At 48.8% G+C, this 5,866-nt stretch overlaps 1 long non-coding RNA gene across 1 annotated transcript; it reads right to left on the bottom strand.

Moving 5' to 3' along the window:
- Positions 1-299: 299 nt before the first annotated feature.
- Positions 300-2,423, bottom strand: LOC109745594 (uncharacterized). Its single transcript, XR_012184492.1, has 4 exons — positions 1,770-2,423; positions 1,431-1,518; positions 924-1,306; positions 300-830 (listed from the first exon to the last, which is right to left on the bottom strand). It is a non-coding gene; the product is annotated as an uncharacterized lncRNA (long non-coding RNA).
- Between the last annotated feature and the right edge of the window lie 3,443 nt (positions 2,424-5,866).

Genomic DNA, 5,866 nt, shown 5'->3' with positions numbered 1-5,866 from the left:
GTAAGCAAACTTCATGATTTCTGTTGTCGGACGCACATTTTCTTAAACGAGTTTTTGTTGTCTTTTTTTCAAAAAAATTGTGAACGAGTGGACCCTAGAGACGGGGCAAGTGAACCACGACATATATCGAAGTGAACCGCATTACCATTATTATTTCGCAATTTTTTTCGCATTTTCATGTGAACACCATCACTCTCAAAAGTGAACCACATCGGAGGGCCAAACGCACTACAGCGTTGCATTTGATATAGTGAACAATGGAGGAGCTTTATTATAGTGAACCACGTGAGAGAACAAAGTGAGCTTCAAAACATATACTCTATATCTTTTCATTATTTTTAAACAGACACACACACAGCCATACACACAAAATCCACAATGTCACCAGTCGAACAGCAATTGAGGACTAGCCGTGATGTACTAGATCACACCCCAGCGGCGTACTGCACCTGCAAACTACACCATGCCACTGAACTGCATATTTGAAATAAAAAAAGGCTGACTAGATGAAACTTTTTTCTATAAAGGTAAAAGAACAAAATGCTACCCGCGCTACCAAAACTGTAATCACACTGCAATTAACTGCTCGCGTGATCCGGGTGCACTGCTCGCGTGATCCGGGTGCACTGCACATCCAAAATCCAAAAAAAGGAAGAAAAAAAAACTCCTATGACCCGCACAGCCACCGAGGTGGAGCGCCATGGAGGAGAGCAACTCCACTCCAGCTCCGGCCACCCCCTGCATATGCATTTTTGTTGTTGTTGACGCCGTTTTTTCTCTCCGCGCTGACAACTTGACTGGGATTCTGAATATCTTGAGGTAGTTCTTCACTGTGCTCAAACAAGCCGCAAAGCATACTAATTTGAGATTTTACTGCACTGAATTCATCAAAATCAACAACAAAAGTGGATTGTCTCACTCACCGGCGGAGTTACATAGGAACAAAACAGTGCCATAGCCCGCCCAGCATCAGCCAAAACCACTTAGGTATAAAGGTAAGTAAAACTGGACTACAAGGGCAAAAGTATTAGGCTTCCTTTGGCTTGGCCCGCCCAGGAAATTCCTTGTAGCTCCGCCACTGGTCTCACTCCAAGCCGCGGAGACATCTAGTTCATTTTTTACACAGTGGACTGAACGAAAATGCCAAGCGAACTCCACAGTCGAGCCGCAAGTACTGCAAGTAGAGCTGCACACAGGTAAAATTCTTGGTCGTCCACAAATCATGCATGCCTTTTCGTTTGTAGACCAGTTTTCGAACTGCAAGTAGATAAGTTGGTTGAACCTCATGCCGGGGGCACCAAACAAACTGCAAAGAGGAATTAATGAGCTGCATTAGAAATTTTACTGCACTGAACGAAAACCGTTCTGCACACCTAGGAGGGAGGGAAGGGAAGGGGCGGCGGAGGGATCTTGGCAAGATGGGGGGTCACCAGTTCCCGCGAACCACAAGTCACACACCATCGTCCTCCTCGTCGTTTTTGTCAGCGCCACCGCACTGTACGTCTACGCATCGCCGAACTGCACACAGGAAACGAGATGGGGTCAGGAAGATGGGGTGTTCTGCGGGTGAGCACTAGGGAGGAGGATCCAAGGAGTCAGGGTGGTGGTTGCCATCGGAGGAGTGGGTGCTGCGGGGTTGGGTGGCCCGTGCGCCGGCGGGGCACTGTGCCGGCGAGTCACGCAGAAGACAGGGTCACCGCGGGCCAGGAGTTAACGAACTGCACGGCGTCCTCCTATTGTTGTAACAGGGGAACAGGGGCGGTGCTCACCTGAGGATCCCGCCGGCGGACGACCGGTTGAGCTCGCTGGAAGCAGAGCCGTTGCTGCAGTCATTGCCGGCGTGCCCACGAACTGCTTGACATTAACACCCACAACCGCATCTCACACAGCCGAGCTGCAAATCCACGGGCGCCGGACTGCACGCACAATCCCTACTGCCGTCGCCACCGTGTACCTCCTGGCACATCGTTGCCGTCCTAGGAGAAGAGATCCAGCCCATATCGGGCCGGCCATGGGAGGGAGCTGGCGCAGGAGGAAGATGGCGCTCCATCGGATACCTTCCATCCGTTCGGCGCGACGGCGTGGTAAAAGGCGGGAGATGAGGGGAGGTGGAGCGGGATCCCACCGGATCCGGTGGTTGCCGGGCGGGGCATGGCCGCCGGAGGTAGTTGGCTGGGCGGGGGCTACGGCCCTGTGCGGCGGCGGCGGGCGGGATAGGAAGGCGGGTCAGGGGAGGCAGGTGGGGCGGAGGAGGGGAAGGGACGGGAGGGTGGTGGTGGTGGTGGGGTGGGGCGCCGCGGTTGTCGGGTCCGCCCCGCGGTCACCGGCTCTCCGGAGGGGTTGTGGGCGGCGGGGCTTGGGGGTATGGTGATGGTGTGGGGCGCCGATGGGGCAGGGGAGGGAGGTTGTCGAGCTCGGGGGGTGGTGAGACGTGGGAGGAGGGGTGGGTTTTGTTTGCTTTTGGTTCGGGAGCCTCGGGGTTAGCAGAATAGGGTCTTAAGGGGGTGTTATCATAATAGATCCATCTTATATATATCGTATTCTATGAATCCACACATGTTTGTGCATCCCTGCATCCTCTCATCATTAGCCGTCTGATCGAATCTCGTGCCTATTGTGCACCGGTCCTCTTTTTGCAGGAAAACGCCCGCCTCCATCCTGTTAGGCTGTGAATTTTCTAAACACCCCTTCCCCCAAGCAGGGAGCAGCTCCGCTAATTCCCGATCTCGCCGAAACTCTACGGCGGCCGGTTGCTACGACGAGGACGCTAGTCTACAACCAATATGAGTGATAGGCCGTGTGTGAGATCCATGTGCGATGGAGCACACGGCGGGGTCCGCGTAGGCGGCGGCCACGGCCTATGATGGAGACGACATCCTGCCAAGACCTGTGATGGAGCACACGACGGAGGTCTGCGTAGGGGTCGGCCGCATCCTGACGGCCACAGCTTGTGATGGAGACAACAGTAGTCAACCACAACACTCCGACATTCGACTACGGCCACGACCACCACATGCCGACGATGGCGGCGACATGACCACTACTGCAAACATGTAGCTACTTCTTTTTAGATGAACTCCTCCTTCCGATTGCAATAGCAGTTGATGCCGTTTGGATGTGGCAAACGATCTCCAGAACTGGACTAACATGTGTTGCTGAATGCAAAATTCAAAAAATGTTAATTTCATTTCTTTGGAATTGTTTTTCAGAAATTTAGGAGAGACGGCAACTGGGCAGAACATGTGCTGGGTACCTTGCTAAAACTCACAGGAGCACGAATCTTGGCTAGGCCTACACCCCAAGTTCATGATGTTGTACTGAAAATGACAATGTAAACGTGTTTGCTGTGATTGAATCAAAGCTCTTGTTTACTCTTAAGAAATACTCCCTCCCTCAGTCCCAACTTAGCTTGTAAAAACGTCTTACATTATGAGACGGAGTAGTAGTATTTACCTTGTTTGGCTGAATGGCATTGTTGATTTGTTCTTTGTGTGATTCATACTGCGGTTTGTTTCACAAGTCCCTATGCTGCCAACACACTTTTGCATCCGGTACATGCTACTTCTACTAGCCGCTAGCATCCCAACAAACAGCTGATGAGTGATTGAACTGACACTGCTTATACAACAGAATAAATGGATGAGCTCAACATTTCTTGGAACATAATTATTACGATGCTCCTGCTACTTGGTATAATCCATTCAACACGCAATAGATTAAATAAAATAAGAGAGAGACAGTTTACGATATTTCAGTACATCAAAAAAATCACGAGAGCCATCATGGAACACCATTTGCGTCATCTCATGCACAATCTCCGCCCCATTGCCTTAACTTTTTTCTGACTGCCCACTGCTGATGGTCATGGCCGTAAACGGAGTGTGCTGATCACCTACGGTTGTCTCCATCGAAAATGCCGTGGCCGCCGCCTACGCGGAGCTCCGCCGTGTGCTCCGTCGTAGGCTGCCGATGCGACGGCCGTCGACATGGATCTCCGTCCGAGGCTGCGACCATCTACATCGATCTCCGTCCGAGGCTGCCGTTGCAACGGCCACACACGGCCTATCACTCACATTGGTTGCAGACTGCGGTCCTTGTTGCCGCAATCGGCCGTGTAGATGCGCATTCCGTCGTGGCCGCCGCAGAGTTTTGGTGAGATCGGAAATTAATGGAGCTGCTCCCTGCTTGGGGGAGGGGGGTGTTTAGAAAATTCACAGCCTAACAGGATGGAGGCGGGCGTTTTCCTGCAAAAAGAGGACCGATGCACAGTAGGCACGAGATTTCGATCAGACGGCTAACGATGAAAGGATGCAGGGATGCACAAACATGTGTGGATTCATAGGATACGACGCCTATATATATATATATATATATATATATATATATATATATATATATATATATATATATATATACGAAAATTGCCTTTGGAGCTCGGCCTCCACGGAGGCCTCTAAATTCAAATTTCAAATTTCATCAAATTTTATATTTTTACATTTTGAAAAATTCTGAAAACAAATACAAATATGCATGAAGGCATAACACAAATGAGATTTTTAGGGCGAAAGACGTTGAAATGAGGGATGTGCAAAAAAAACAAACCAGGGGCTTTTTAACACATGATACTATTCATTTTCACAGGCCATGAATTTGTCTTTTTTGTACAGGTTGCATTTCAATGTATTTCATCCTGAATTTTACACACAGACACATAACATCCTTGTTTACTTGCACATTTTGTTTCAGATTTTTTGAAACAGAAAAGTTTGATTTTTGATTTTTTTTTCAAAAAAAGGCCTCCATGGAGGCCGAGAGCCAAACGTCCATTCTCTCTCTCTCTCTCCCTCTCTCTCTCTCTGTGTGTGTTCTATCCTCTACAGCATTCACTTATAGCTATGTCTTCAAGTTGCCATCTTCTGCACTAAGCGAATGTGATCGGACCCGTACCCCATATGTGCTTATCTCTCCTACTCTCTATAAATCTTCATATGCATTCTATTGAAATGTGTCGATTGTCTTCACTGTGTCCTTGTCAGTCGAAGATTAAGAGACAAACATTTAAAATGATTTTCATATCCTTATCTTTTGCTTGAATCCGGAGAAGCTGGAACGACCACCCGACAAACCGGGCGCGCCTGGGGTCGTGGCACAACATTTAAGTTGTTGCATGCGTGCCACGTGTAGCTCAGATGTGAACCGCCAGGGGTAGCTGAGTAAATACATTGTGCCGCTCCCTTCCTTATAAATATCCAGTCCCCTGCGGTCATTAAATCTTACTCCCCTTGCTGTGCCGCGACTTCTCCGTCATCGTCGTCACGCCGATCACGGTCTTCTTCCTTCCGCCGCTGCTGTAGGTGTCTTCCGCTGCCAAGTTAGGGCGCGGGAGATTGGACTGCTCGGCCTCCATCCCCGACTCGTCTAGAAGTTATCAACTATTCTTCAGCGGTAAATAAAATCCTATTTTTACTGCTTGTTTGATCCATTAAACTTTTTATATCTTCAGAAAGTTGTTTTTTCACTTCTAAATCTGGATCTTCCATACTCTGAATCTCATAACTTGCAAGTACCTTCACTTATGCTTCACAACTAGTTTGATTCCTCACATGTACCTATTCATGGATTCGTACAAATCTGGAACCAACTTGTATCGATAAGTGAATGTCTTCGCACTATGAGGTCAGTATCTTCAAACCGATTTATCTTCAAAAACCTCTAAGAATGCATATAACCTCTTCCCCTTCCCTCGCATCTCTAATGCTGTCACGGGTACATGTCCGTGGGAGAGTCTCTTGGGTTCTCATAGTCTGAATTCATTTGCAGAATTCTTACATCATCACAATGAATCTCCTGAAGCCAGCTCTTGTCT

Source organism: Aegilops tauschii, chromosome 5, assembly GCF_002575655.3.
Source record: "Aegilops tauschii subsp. strangulata cultivar AL8/78 chromosome 5, Aet v6.0, whole genome shotgun sequence".
NCBI classification, from domain to species: domain Eukaryota; kingdom Viridiplantae; phylum Streptophyta; class Magnoliopsida; order Poales; family Poaceae; genus Aegilops; species Aegilops tauschii.
The sequence above is the reverse complement of the archived record's forward strand: the minus strand, read 5'-3'. Positions and strand labels throughout refer to the sequence as shown.